Source organism: Dasypus novemcinctus, chromosome 22 (assembly GCF_030445035.2).
Source record: "Dasypus novemcinctus isolate mDasNov1 chromosome 22, mDasNov1.1.hap2, whole genome shotgun sequence".
NCBI lineage: Eukaryota > Metazoa > Chordata > Mammalia > Cingulata > Dasypodidae > Dasypus > Dasypus novemcinctus.
Window position 1 is genome coordinate 62,157,481 of NC_080694.1, and position 15,402 is coordinate 62,172,882.

Consider the following 15,402-nt stretch of genomic DNA (forward strand, 5'->3'; position numbering starts at 1 on the left):
CTACAGAAAGGAAATTCTCTTTCGGAAATTCTTTGAGAGCATTCAGATGTTGAATTATTACATTGATTCTTACCATGTGCAGTTAGTTTAGAGGATTACCAAACAGAACCAGCCCTTTCCACCGCCCTCCAGGAACCCTTCATACTCTGCTGATCCTCTCCCAACCTGCCCCCTATTTCCAGCCTCACTTATCACTCCTTTGTCCCCACACTTGCCTTCCAGGGACCAGACACAGTACATTTTTTTCTTGTCCCCACACTTCAAGGTCTTCTTTTCTACCCGAGATACGTTTCTCGCTCTCCTCTGCCCTCAGTTTATCATTCTTCATCTGCTATCTCAATTAAGGCTTCTGTTGCAGCCCCTCTATTTTGGTTTCCTGGCTGCTGAAACAAGTATCATTCAATGGGTTGGGAATTTATTGGCTCATAGTTTGGACGACAGGAGAAGTCCAAAATCGACGAGTCAGCAGGGCGGTGCTTTTCGCCAGAAGCCCGGGGCGTTCTGGACCTGGCGTGGCCGTGGGCTGGTCTGTCTCGTGGCAGTGCACGCGGCCGACTCTTCTGGCTTCTCTGCCCAGCCTTCCCTCTGCCTCAGAATGGCTCCTTGTCCAGATGAAAGCCAGTCTGCTTCAGTGGGGCCCAGCTTAACTACTGACACTTAGAAGAGACTCATTCACAGTGGGTCCAGGAGAATCGGACCAAGACAAGAACGTGTACAAACTGGGGCGGGGACCTCAACCCACCACACCTTGTTAGCTGAAATATTTGCATGAGTGCTTTGTCTTTTACAAACATATTTCCATTTCACATCACTGTGGAATTTTACCCCAATATTTGGTGTCTTTGTACTAAACGACTGCTATTGTTATTGATCATCCCATCATTTCTATGAATTAAAGTCTGGTTTTTAGCTTTTTCGGGTACAGTAAAACTGGAAGTGTTTTAAGCATTCTCTCATGGCTTGAATTATCTTTAAGATCCATAGCAACACACACACACACACACACAAACACATGCAATGAAAGTGTATCAGTTTCTGAAAAACAAACGGTAGCCCTAATAATCCTGATAGTGGGGAAGGGATAGGCCACATGTAAAAATTAAATATAGTTTTACAGAATATGGAAATCTATATTAATTGATAGGTCAAGGAGAATTATTATGTTAGGAATTTGAATAAGTGTAAAAATATTAATACACTAACTTCCCACGATTTCCATATGTCCCCTTTCATTAGAATTGTAATTTTTCTGGTCAGAAGTAAGGGAGTAATTTGTCGCTTCCTCCTCCATGAGGTCGTGTGAGACATGCCACGGAGACACAGCGCAGTGTTCTGTGTACAGGAGACTTCCGAGGCACCAATATTTCAAAAGTTTCTTTTTTATCACTGGAGAATATTGTTATCCCAGAGGCAACGTGTCACAGTACGAGCTGACGTGAAAAGTGGTATGGTTGGCAAGGGAAGGTGGAAACAAAGGCCATCCCATCATCTGAGCCGCTGCGCAGTCAGGCAGGCACAGGCACAGCGCTGTGCCCGATCCACCTGGACGTCACCGGCCCCGAGCCCTGCGCGGGGCCCCTCTGCGGCGCGGCGCGCTCGCCTCTCACCTGCGCCTTAGCGCTAGAGCTGCTCTTTCCTGCGCGCGTTTCCTGCCTTCTCTCCCCGCCATCCTCCTCCTCTCCCATCCCGGCCTCTCACCCAAGCGGAATGGCCCCAGCAATCCCGGGGCGACTGCGCTTTCCCAACCTGCAAAGAGGGTCCCGCGGGGAAACCCCTGGCCTGGGAGCTGCGCAACGCAGGAGACAGCGGGAGAGCCGGAGAGGAGCGCGCAGAGCCAAACCCCCCTGCAAACCAACTTCTGTATCACACAGCAATAACCATTTTATTAACACTTTTGAATATATCCTTGCTCTAGGCCTATGGAAAACATCCTTATCTACGTATCTAAAAGTAGATCTTTACATAAATAAAGCTCAATAAACACATTATGTTTTTTTAAAAAACTGACCCTGTACAGGATTCATGAAGCTCCGTGTTTGGGTTTGCCAAAGGGCTGCCTATGCGAAACACCAGAGCCTGTTGGTTCTTACGCTGGGGTTTCCTCCAGGTGACAGCTGCGGTTACAAGTCCATGGAAAGTCCACACGAGGCGTCAGCAGGGGTGCTCCGCACTGAAGTCGGTCACCGTGGATCCTGGCCTTCCCTCACAGGATGGCTGCCGTGTCTGCAGAGCACTCTGCTTGCCTTCCAGAACCTGCTGCCTCTTGTGGCTCAGCTCTAAGCCACCGGGCCCAGGGCTCATCTCTCTCTGGGCCCCAGCTCTCTGAACCTCTGGGGGCTCCTCTTCACCTGCAGTCCCATGGCCAGCTGAAGCATGGCAGCCCCCTCTTCCTGTGACGGTCTGTCTCTCTGTGTCTCCCTTTATATCAGACCCTGCAAGAGGCCAGAGACTCCGCCTGGTCCCCGCTATTTGTGACTTCCGTTTCCTCACCCTCTCACCTTATCCCTCCTCAGACTGTGCAGACATGCCCTGTTCGGCTGCAACTGCACTGCCCCGGTCACGGCAGATGACAAGTGATTCCCGCCTGGTCTCTGCCTTCCCTTCCAGCTGTACCGTCTGTCCCAGAGCTCAGCAGTGGGCGACCAGGCAGCCTCTCAGCCTCCTCTCTCAGACTCAGCGGCTCCACTTCCTGCACAATTTCAGCTGCAAACTCTCAGGCACATGGCTCACCGCTCCCTGGTGCCTCGACTCCTTGAGCCTCTCCTTCCTGTCACATGGCAGGATCAGAAATGGCAGAGCCCCCTCCTCCTCTGTGTCTCCATTTTTCATCAGACCCCACAAGAGGGCAGAGATTCAACCCGAGTCACGCCTCACTGAGGTCGGCCAGCTGAAAAACCAGCCCACTCCTTTTCTGGGATTCATACAATAATTGCACATTGCCACCCTCTGCCTTAGCTTTGTCATTTGGAGTTTATGCTGCAGCATAATTTATGTACCTAGACCCCATTTGTTTGACATACAAGTAGTTCCTATTTCTTATCTCTCTTAAAGAAATTATGCATGAACATATACCCATGCTGTGCCCTGGTATTTGCCACTTGTTACCTGCCCTCCTTAAGTCCCTATTCCTCACGCAGATGCCCAGCTCCCAGGGCTCCTGCCACCATCCAGCTGGTCCTCTCTGAGGCTGACTGCTTGCTGCAGGGTCCCCTCATCCTCACCCTAGGATGCACCTGTGTTACCTTAGGTAAGAATTCCCTTGTTCCCACGGGTCAGGAACCCTGGCACTCCCACTCCACTTCCTTGGGCTGTGGAGAGGGACTCTGGTGCTGGTGAGCAGGGTGCAGAGTGAGATGAGCTCTGGGGAGGCTGCAGAGGCAGATCTGCTGGGCTTCCTTCCCAGTCACTTTCTTTGGGATGTCCTGCAGAAGGGGTGATGGCAGCTTCCCGATGATCTTCAGGGCACTCGACCTAATTTGCCTTCAGGAATCATTGCCTCCCTGATGTTTCATAAATGCAAGCTTGGTCATTGTACATGTGGAATATAAAGAACCCCTACCTGGACCACCAATCCCTGCCCTGAAGGACAAAACATGACTTTGTAGCCAAAAAGGAAGGATGAGATTCCAGGAAGAAATTCTTTCATAGCATATCACTGATGACGGGGGGGCAGGATGGAAATCTCAGTGATCTTGAGCTCCGTGGACTGGCTATAGGTATTTTTTTTCTGCCCCCAGGGCGCCACCGTCCCTTGTGCTTTCTCCCTGACCCAGTCCTCCCAGGGGATCGAAGTCTGTGCTGCAGGCACCGCACCCTGGCCGGCTGTGTGGCTGCACCCCTGCCAGGTGTCTAGGACTCCAGGAAAGGAACCTTGACTGTCGCCACCAGGAAGGAGGCCTGGGATTACAGAGGCGCAGGGGGAGGTGGAAGGGCAGGGGAGGAGGACCTCCAAGGCCACGCCCCAGAGTGCTGCGGATCCTGCTCCACCCAGACGTGCAGGTGTTCCCATTCCTGGCAGGCAAAGGGCAGCTGCTGGTGGTGATGACTGGAAGCAACAAGGAGAAATGCAAGGAAGCCCACTCCCCAAGGCTCAGGCAGCCTCAGCAGAAAATCCTCACCTTCAGCCGCTGCATCCAGGGGAGAGTCATTGCCTCTTTTGGCTCTTTCACCTTCCACAGAGCACCGAACCAAAGCCCAGCTCTCCTGTAAGCTCCCTTCAACCGCCAAATGCAGCACACAGAACTTCCTACCCAAAACCCAGGCGCGTGTGGGTGAGCCGGCCAGCGTTGAGGGCACAAGCTTGGGCCCCACCTCCTTTCTGAAGCCTGGAGATCCAGCCCAACTTCTGTCCAAATTGCTGGCCACAAGCAACTCAAGACCCAAAGAGTCCCAAGGCCAGGCAAAGTGCTGGCACACAGGCCACTGCACTCAGTGACAGACCCCTTTCTGTCCCCTGAAAGCTGCCACACAGCAGAAAAGCAGAGGCTGGGGCTTCCTGCTCCTCGCCCTCAAAATGGCAGGGAGACATACTTTCTGATGGGCAGAGTATAGGGCACTGGATTTATCCTCCTTCATAAAATAAAAAAAAAACTGACAAAAATATATAAGAAAAACAATTTTCAAGACACTGCACATAAATAAGAACAATAGGAATCCCTGAAAGTCAAGAAATAATGACATGCCATAAGGGGGGAATGAGGTGAACATTAGGATGGCCCCAGTTGACTGTCCTGAGAGACTTTCCAGGACCCATGAATTAGCAGGAGCCCAGGGAGAGCTTCGTGATCCTCTGAGTTGCTCAGAGGGAGTTGATGACATCTGGGAGTCTAAATGCACTAGAGTTAGCAGGACAGAGTACCAGAAAGGGGGAGGGAGAGAGAGAGAGAGCTATAATAGGAGATAACTCCAGGTTCATCAGTGATGTCATTCTTGTCTTCTTACAGCTTCATAATATTCCATTGTATGTCTACACCACAATTTGCTTATCTGTTCATCAGTGATGATACCTGGTTGTTTCCATCTTTTGCCAATTTTGAATAATGTTACTATGAACATTAGTGTACAGATGTCTGTTCTTGCATTGCTATCAGTTCTTCTGGGTACCAGTGAACTTATTGTCGTGTCACCTGGCAAATCTATAATCAACTTCCTTTTTTTTTTTTTAAGGTTTATTTATTTTATTTTATCCCCCCCCCTCCACTTGTCTGCTCTCTGTGTGTATTTGCTGCATGTTCTTCTTTGTCCACTTCTGTTGTCAGATTCATGGGAATCTGTGTCTCTTTTTGTTGCATCATCTTGCTGCATCAGCTCTCCGTGTGTGCAGCACCACTCCTGGGTAGGCTGCACTTTCTTTCGCGCTGGGCGGCTCTCCTTATGCAGCGCACTCCTTGCGCGTGGAGCTCCCCTACACGCGGACACCCTGGCGTGGCAGGGCACTCCTTGCGTGCATCAGCACTGCGCATGGGCCAGCTCCACACGGGTCAAGGAGGCCTGGGGTTTGAACCACAGACCTCCCATGTGGTAGACAGACCAAGTCCGCTTCCCTCAACTTCCTTTGTAACTACCAAACAGTCCTCCACAGTGGCTATACCATTTTACATGCCCACAAACAGTGAATAAGTGTTCCTATCTTTTCATATCCTCTCTAACACTTGTACTTTTCCATTTTTAAAAATAGTAGTCAATTCTAATAGACGTGAAATGATATCTCATTGTAGCTATGCTTTTTATTTTCCTAATCCCTAGTAAAGTTGAACATTTTTTCATGTGTTTTCTCACCATCTGCATTTCCTTTTTGGACAAATGTCTGTTGAAGTCTTTTGCCCATTTTTAAGTGGGTTGTTTTCTTTTGATTGTTGTCTTGTACAATCTTTTTATGTAACATGGACACTAAACCTTTATCAGATATGTAATCATCAAATATTTTCTCCCAATGAGTTGTTTGCCTTTTCACCCTTTTGATGAAGTCCTTTGAAGGACGAAAGTGTTTAATTTTAAGGAGTTCCCATTTATCTATTTTTCCCTTTGTTGCTTGTGCTTTGGGTGTAAGGTTCAGGAAACCACCACCTACCACAAGATCTTGAGAATGTTTCCCTACATTTTCTTGTGGTAGTTTTGTGTTCCTGACTTTTCTAGTTAGGTGTTTGATCCATTTTTGAATTGATTCTTATATAGGGAGTGAGATGTGAGTTCTCTTTCATTCTTTTGGTGTGGACCCCAATACTCCCAGAACCACTTGTTGAAGAGACTGTTTTGTCCCAGTTAAATGGACTTGTGGTTTTGTCAAAAACCAATTGGGTGGGGAGCAGATGTGGCTCAGGATGACAGCGCTTCTGCCTACCATATGGGAGGGCTGGGTTCCATCCCTGAGGACCCCTGGTGAAAAAGAAGAAGAGAAAGCCTGTCTGCATGGCAAGTCAATGCCCACACGAGTGAGTCGCAGCAAGATAACGATGCATCAAAAGAGGAGAAGGGACAAGTCAAGGTGAAGTGCAGCAGAAACCAGGAGCTGAGGTGGTGCAATTGACAGGGAACCTCTCTCCTCACCAGAGGTCTCCAGGATTGAGTCTGGGTGAATCCCAGAGAAGAGAAAATGAGAAAAGAAGACAAGACAGACAGAAAAGACAGCAGGGCAGGAGGAGGGTAAGAGAGGAAAATAAATTTAAAAATATATCTTTTTTAAAAATACTTGGAAAAAACAATAAATCAGACACACCAAAAACCAGTTTGCTGTACAGGTGAGGGTTTATTTCCAAATTCTCAGTTCTTTTCCACTGATCAACATGTCTGTCTTTATGCCAATACCATGCTGTTTTTGAACACTGTAGCTTTGTAATAGCTTTGAAGGTCAGACAGTGAGTTACCTCCCATATCAATCTTTTTTTTAAATGATGTTTTTGGCTATTTGCATGTCCTTTCCCTTCCAAATAAATATGGTAATTGCCTTTTTTTCTTTCTGTAATGAAAGTGGTTGGAATTTTGATTGGTGTTGCATTAAATCTATAGATTAATTTAAGTAGGATTGACCTCTTCATGATATTTAGTCTTCCAATCCATGAACATAGACTTTCTTTTCATTTGTTAGGTCTTCTTTGATTTAATTTTATGAATGTTTTTTAGTTTTCTGAGTCTAGGTACTGTACTGCTTTGGTTGAATTGATTCCTAGGTATTTGAGTCTTTGTGCTGTTACTATAAATGGAATTTTCCCCCTGATTTCCTTCTCAGGCTGTTCAATACGAGTGTACAGAAACACTACTGATTTTTGAATGTTCCTGCCCCTTGGCTGAACTCATTTATAAGCACAAGGAGATTTGTCATAGACATTTTGGGATTTTCTAAATATAGGATCATGTCATCTTCAAATACTGAGAGTTTTACTTCCTCTTTTCCTATTTGGATGCCTTTCTTTCTTGTCTAATTGCTCTAGCTAGAACTTTTAGTACAATGTTGCATAACAGTTGTGACCATGGGCAACCTTGCCTTGTTCCCCGTGTTAGTGGGAAGCTTTCGATGTTTTCTCATTGAGAGTGATGTTAGCTGTGGGTTTTTCATATATGCCCTTTATCATATTGAGAAACTTTCCCTCTATTGCTGTCTTTCAAAGTGCTTTTATTAGAAAGGACGCTGGATTTTGCTGAATGACTTTTCTTCATCAATCATGTGTTTTTCCCCTTCGATTTGTAATACAATAGAGTATTACTCAGCTGTTAAGAAGTAATGAAGTATCGACACATATGACAACATGGATGAATCTCGAAGGCCTTATGTTGAGTGAAGTAAGCCAGTCACTAAAGGGCAAATACTAAACGATCACACTTACAGGAACTAAGGAGTGGGAGGGAGTAGAGAGGGGTGAGCCAAGGCTCATTGTGCAGAGAATCTATGATAAGGTGGATGGCAGCAGGTTCTTGGGAACGGGGGTACAGCAGTGTGACTGGAGGTGATGGTGCTGGAGAGAGTGTGAATAGGGTTTGGGGAAGAGCTTGGGCCATTTATGGAACTGGGAGGAGGGCTGGAGGAAGGAACAGGTGAACTATGGGAAGGACGTGGACTGTGGGTGAGAATACAATTGTGGGAGTGTTCTTTGGTGTCTATGGCAGGGGAGGGTCACTGGTGCAGGAAGTCAGTGATGAGGGGATGAGTGGGGAAGGGTACACCTGGAGCACGCCTCTATGGAATACGTGCTCATGTTCATATTGTCATAGAGTGTTATCTCAGTGGGTGGACACCCACACAGTAAACAGCAAAATATTAAACTCCCATCCTGGGGAGTCCTGAGACACTCTCAAAAAGAGTGGCAAGAAACTCTAGAATACACGGGCAGTTCCTAATAAAAGGAAAACAGACCAATAAGCCATGTCTATGATATTAATTCTTGTACTGAGGAACCTTATTCTTGTAAAATTGAAACTTAACCTAATAACAACTACTGCCTAAGAGTTACCCCCTAAAGTGTCCTCACGTGTGGACTCTCTTAACCAATAAATTCACCACGTGGGATTTGACCGCTGGCGATGAGCCACCCTGCCACTGAGGCATTAGTACAAAGCACCAAACAATGATGCCTTTGGGAAAAGATCTTAACCAAAGGGAGAAACATTTAATACAAAAGAGTTTTTATGGTGAAGAAATTTCAAGTGAGTTGGAAGGGCATTTCAGATGTTACTCTTATGCATGTCCCAGGCAGGTAATGCTAACTGCCACAGTAAACCAAACAAACCAGGGGTGATTATTAAGGAGTAGAGTTTATTTTCTTTGTCTGTTTTTTTTCTTCTTATTATTATTATTGCAAAAAAATATTCTAATAATGATTGAAGTAACGAATGCACAATGATGTGATTATAAAAAAGTACCATTATTAGTACACTATGGACAGATTTTTGTACACTTTGAATGGATTGTATGCTTTATTAACATATGTCAATAAAGTTGATTTTAAAAGATCAGAGGTTGTCAAATGATTCAGGGAGAAGAGGACAGGGACGAACAGGTGAAGCAAAGGGCATTTTTATTTATTTTTTAAGTTTTATTTTATTATTTCTCTCCCCTTCCCCCTGCCGCCCCCTCCCACGTTGTCTGTTCTCTGTGTCCATTCGCTTTGTATTCTTTTGTGTCCACTTGCATTTTTGTCATGTGACACCAGGGAAACTGCCACATTTTTGTTGCATCATCTTGCTGCGTCAGCTCTTTGTGTGTGCTGTGCCATTTCTGGGCTGCTCTTCTTTTGGACAGGGCAGCTCTCCTTGCAGGGTGCACTCATTGAGCGTGGGGCTCCCCTCTGTGGGGGACTCCCCATCATGGAATGGCACTCCTTTTGTGTGGCAGCACTGAACTTGGGCCAGCATACCACATGGTTCAAGAGCCCCTGGGGGGAAGCAGACTTGGCCCAGTGGCTAGGGCATCTGTCTACCCCATGGGAGGTCCGTGGTTCAAACCCTGTGCTTCCCTGACCGGTGTGGAGCTGGTGCATGTGCAGTGCTGATGCACGCAAGGACTGCTGTGCTACACAGGGTCTCCCTGTAGGGGAGCCGAATGCACAAAGAGTGCGCCCCGTAAGGAGAACCGCCCAGTGGGAAAGAAAGTGCAGCCTGCCCAGGAATGGTGCCGCACACATGGAGAACTGACACAACGAGATGACGCAACAAAAAGAAAACACAGGGAAACGGACTTTGGCCCAGTGGTTAGGGCGTCCGTCTACCACATGGGAGGTCCGCGGTTCAAGTCCCGGGCCTCCTTGACCCGTGTGGAGCTGGCCCAAGCGCAGTGCTGATGCGCGCAAGGAGTGCCGTGCCACGCAAGGGTGTCCCCCGCGTGGGGGAGCCCCACGCGCAAGGAGTGCACCCATAAGGAGAGCCGCGCAAGGAATGCACCCATAAGGAGAGCCGCCCAGCTCGAAGGAGGGAGCAGCCTGCTGAGGAATGGTGCCGCCCACACTTCCCGTGCTGCTGACAACAACAGAAGCGGACAAAGAAACAAGATGCAGCAAAAAGACACAGAAAAAAAAAAACAGACAACCGGGGGAGGGGAGGGGAATTAAATAAATAAATAAAATTAAAAAAAAAAAAAAACACACATTCCCGTGCGGCTGACAATAACAGAAGTGGACGAAAGAAGAACACACAGCAAATAGACCCAGAGAACAGACAACCGGGAGGGGGGCGGGGGTGGAAGGGGAGAGAAATAAATAAAGGACATGCTCCCTGTGGATCACAAGATCCAGATTTGACTCTGTCTCCTGTGTTTACATTCCTGTGTTCTTTCTGACAGAGAGTGGAAATACCCGGAATTTGTTTTCTACCTTCATTTCTACTCTTTGTGGTCTATCTCTAACTCATTTTTAGAAAGGAGGTTATTTGAGAGATTACTTTGAAGACACACTGAAATACAATAGGCTTTTTTTTTAAAGATTTATTTATTTATTTAATTCCCCCCCCCCTCCCGGTTGTCTGTTCTCTGTGTCTATTTGCTGCGTCTTGTTTCTTTGTCCGTCTTGTTTCTTTGTCCGCTTCTGTTGGGTCAGCAGCAGGGGAAGTGTGGGTGGCGCCATTCCTGGGCAGGCTGCACTTTCTTTCGCACTGGGTGGCTCTCCTTACGGGGCGCACTCCCTGCGCGTGGGGCTCCCCTACGTGGGGGACACCCCTTTGTGGCAGGGCACTCCTTGCGCGCATCAGCACTGCGCATGGGCCAGCTCCACACGGGTCAAGGAGGCCCTGGGTTTGAACCGCGGACCTCCCATGTGGTAGACAGATGCCCTAACCACTGGGCCAAGTCCGTTTCCCTACAATAGGCTTTTAAAAGAAACACGGTAATATTTGCAATTTGATTTCTTTACCCATTCAGGAGGGCTCCCACTCTTGCCCTGCCTGCCTTGCACAGCTCTCTGCACCAGTCTCCTGGAGGAAAGAAGCGGGACACTGTTGGGGTGTGTGTGGAAACTGTGGGGACCTGGGACCCAAACAGCATACAGAGCAGTTAATGGAACACCAGCCAAGTGAATTTAGATCTTGGAACAGTTTGCATTGTTCCTGGGTTTTGAGGAGTTAAGGGTCCAGGGTCTGGATATAATTTGCACATGGGATACAAGGTATCTCCTTGAGAGACAAGTCCACTTAAAATCAGATATGACCCACGCGGGGATTAACCCACAGCCTTGGCCTTACCAACACCACACTGAACCAACTGCGCCAGCTGGCTCATGGAAACCTCTGCTTTTGGGTATTCTCAAAGATGTAAATTTGTCAGTGGGTATTTACAATTTAAATTAAGAATGAAAAACTTTCTCCTAACACACACAAAAAAGATTGAAACAATGTTGGTTTTAAATGATGTTCACAAACTTGAAGGAGGATGCTTACATTTCTTTCCAAGCCGAGACTTTTTGCCAGGGAATCCATGCAAATACCTACCGCTCTCTGAATTACTTGGAATAGGATGAAGTGGACAAGAAAGCAAACCCATGAACTACCAGCTAGTCCTGGACAGAGGATTCTGTTTTAGTATGCACAGAATTCAATCATATGAAATAAATATAGGCATAGATAGTTTAAAATGGATGGTTATTTCTTTTCCCACATCCCACTATTTCAAACACTTTTCATGTCCATGAACATTCACCATATCCCATCAGTGTCATGAGAGCTTGGACATATGTAGAAAAGCTGGATCAAAAAATATGTGCCTTGGCAACTTTGGTAGACGATGTACAACTGTGCTTCAGAAGGACTGACCAGAACTTTTTTTTCTGTTCTTTGTTTTAACTATGTTGAAGACAAATAAGTAGACTACATTCACGTTTTCTACCATTCCTTTTCTCTGAATTCCCTGCTCAGTTTTGAAGCAAATCTAGACAATCAGTGGAGATGCGGAGGAATTTTCATGGGTGGATGTTTAATTCTGGAGTATGACCTCTCAGGAAGGTTAAATGCAGTTAATGACGTTTGCCAAGCAAAGTGGTAAAACAGGTAGGAGGAAGAAAGGCTGAGAGAACAGCTGGGATAAAAGGCCAGCAGTGACCTCTGTTTGTGCACCGCTAAGAGAACAACATGGGCCAAACAGCAGAGGGCAGAGGAGCTGAGAGAGGCTAGCATGTCTGGAGACCAAGGCTGAGCTTCAGAAAGGTGAGGGGAGCGGGTTAGGGGCTGATGCTATGGGGGGAGAGAACATGTAGATGATGAAGGACCCTCCGGTACAACTTAATATCCTCACCAGGCTGTATTTGATGGTAAAGTGGGGGTTCTAAAAAAAAATAGCAACTTTTCATTGATCTACATCAGATGTAAACTAAGAAGGAGAGTCACTCTCTTTATAGGACAAGTTAAGAAAATTTTATTTAGAATTTTATTATCCCGAGCCTCTGGGATGGGCCAGTGGCGATTCTGCTCCTCCTTAGCCTCTTGTTAGCTCTGCGCCCCACCCCTCCACCACACTGGGGACAGGCCCAGCTCGACTGTGTGGGCACAGGAGCAGAGTAGCAGGACCCAAGAATTCCTTTCCCTCTTTCTCCTTATTGCTTGGTGGGAGGCATTATGGCCCCCAAAGGTGTAATGACAAACACTCCTGCTAAGTCTATCTGCAATTCAAAGAATTTCCTCAGGAAGAGCAGTACCCTCTGTGATGTGCCATTGAAAGTGGAGCAGAAAGACTTCCCTGCCCATTGTGCTGGCAGCCTCCAGCGATTACGTCTGCGCCAGGCTCACTAGTGAGATTTCAGAAAATGGGAAACCTTGTGCTGATAGTCAAGGTCTAACTCACTCTACCATGGAAATCCTGTTGGATTTTGTGTACACAGAAACAGTACATGGGACAGTGGAGAACGTGTGGGAACTGCACCCTGCAGCCTGCCTCCATCAGCTGAAAGGTGAGAAGCAAGCCTGCTGTCAGTTCCTAGAAAGTTAGTTTGATGCTTCTAATTGCCTGGTTAACAGGGATTTTGCTGAAATTCACAACTGTGTTCACCTGATGCAAGCAGTTAAGGTCTTTAGCCAGAAGCATTTTCCTGAAGCAGTACAGCATGAAGAATTTATTCTTCTACATTCAGGAGAGATGGAAAACCTAATCAAGTGTGATGAAATTCAGGGGGATTCTGAAGAGGAAGTCTTCAAGGCTGTCATCAGTTGGGTGAAGCTTCAAAGAAGGAGCAAGAAGAATCCTTGCCTGGCTTACGACAGTATGTCTGAATGCCCCTGCTGACCCCCAGGTACATCACGGATGTAACAGATGCTGAGTCTTTCATGCGCTGTAGTTTACAATGCTGGGACCAAGTAGGGGGAGAAAAGAAGTTTCATCTGAGACCTGAACTGCAGTGTCAGATGCAGGGACCCCGGACAAGGGCTTGTCTAGGAGCCAATGACGTGCTTCTGGTGGTTGGGGACTTTAGAAGTCATCAGTCTCCCATTGACGTGGTGGGGAAATATGACCACAAAGCTCAAGACTGGAGCTTTTTGCCAAGTATGACTCAAAAGAGATGATATGTAGGCTCCGTGTCCCTACATGACTGGATCCATGTAACTCGGGACTATATGGTCATTCTTGCCCCAGTTCAGTGGAATGTCTAGACTACACAGCAGATCAGGATGGGGTCTGGTATTCTGTGGCCCCTATGAATATCCAACAAGGACTTGCTGGAGCTACCACTGTGTGAGATATGATCTATGGATCTGGAGGCTTTCGTGGGGGCAGGCTTCATACCAGTGTGGAGCAATATGACCCAACATTGACCAATGGAGCATCCTGGGAGACATACAGACAGCCCAGGAAGGTGCCAGACTTGCGGTGGCCAGTGGAGTGACCTACTGTCTTGGAGGATGTGATGGAAATTTAACTATATTAAATTCAGTTGGGAACTGTGATCCCTATACAGGAAAATGGACTCTTACACTAATGGCCATCATGCTCACTGATATGATAGGTGAGGCAGTTTGAGATTATCTACGAACCCCCAAAAAGAGAAGGACTATGTTTGTAATTTGGTCTGTTCCTCTCGGAGTGATACCCTTTGTATTAGATTCAGCTGAGATGTCTTTGATTAAATTTTGTTAAGATTTGGGCTTTGACTCAACCATCTCAGTAGGGCATGATTCATGGTTGAGTCCCTGCCCCCTTGACAGGCTATATAAATGGACATTCACTCAAGAAGACACACAGAAGAAGACAGAGGAAGAGGGGAGCTCCATGGACATGGCGAAGGAGAGAACTTTGACCCTGTGACCCCAGGAAGAGAGATGAGCCATAAGCCTGATAGTTTATAGCTGACCTTGTGAAGAGACCAGAGCAGCTGAGAAGGCCCAGAAAGAAACAAGCCCTATCCCAGCCTGTAATAGAGAGAGAGGAAGGCTGAACCCTTGCAAAGATCACCAACCATCTTGCTTCAACAGGTGGCAGCATGCTGGAGAGAAACCAACCTTGAGTTGGACTTCTTAGGGCCTTGTAACTGTAGGTTTTTCCCTAATTAAATACCCTTTCTAAAAGCCAACAGATTTCTGGCAGTTCTCATCGCACCCCTTTGGCTGATGAATACAGTGGGAATTCTCTGCTGAGCAGCGCTGAATGTCATGACCCTATCATTGACACTGGGGTGTAGGGACATCCATGGGAACCCAGTGCTGTGATGCTGGAGTGTGTTCTCTGGGAGAAGTGATCATTGTTGGAACGCCATCCAGAGCTAGTGACAAGTTTGAGGGACAATTTGAGGGAGAATCAAGGATCCTTTTCAGAATGTCTATTTCTTAATGTGTGTATAGAGTGATTACAAGCACGGCTCATTGATGATTGTACTATTTGACACATACTCTCCCTTGCGCGCCAATAGTTGTCCATGAGAATGGTTAGTGAGCAACATTCAAGGAGAAAGAATGAACACTGAATGGATGTGAGATACCATGATCATCCCTCCTCCATGGGGAGCACATTGTCTTGTCATTGCTAATCTGGCATGTGCTTGGGATACATATGTGTGTGTGTGTATATATATATATACACAGATATATGCACACACATGTATGTATATATGTACATGTGCGTGTATATACATATATAGTGTGCCTCATAATTTGCAGAGAACTAGGGTGAATATGACCTACTAGATATGTTTGTTAATTGACCTAGATTATTGGAAGTATATCAATTTGGGTAAGCTTGGAAAAACCCAAGTCTTTATTTTTTTCAGGAACAAGGATCTTTTCTACTCTGTGGGTAGCTAGGAACAATACAGTTCCATTCCAGAAGGAAAAGTAGAGCTCTCTCAGAACCTTGTTGGTTATTGGAGCTTCATCTGACACTCCCTTAAAGGGGACTGAATTAGTTTATCAGCACAGAGGATAGAGAGAGAAAGTTAAGTAAAGTGAGTGTGATGGAATATGAGTGAACCTGGAAATAACTGAAGTGTAGTCTGGAAGACTTAGAAA

General features: G+C 46.6%; 1 pseudogene; it reads left to right on the forward strand.

Annotated features, from left to right (window-relative positions):
• Nucleotides 1-12,477: 12,477 nt before the first annotated feature.
• LOC101447558 (kelch-like protein 12 pseudogene) lies at nucleotides 12,478-13,921 on the forward strand (annotated as a pseudogene).
• The last annotated feature ends 1,481 nt before the right edge of the window (nucleotides 13,922-15,402 follow it).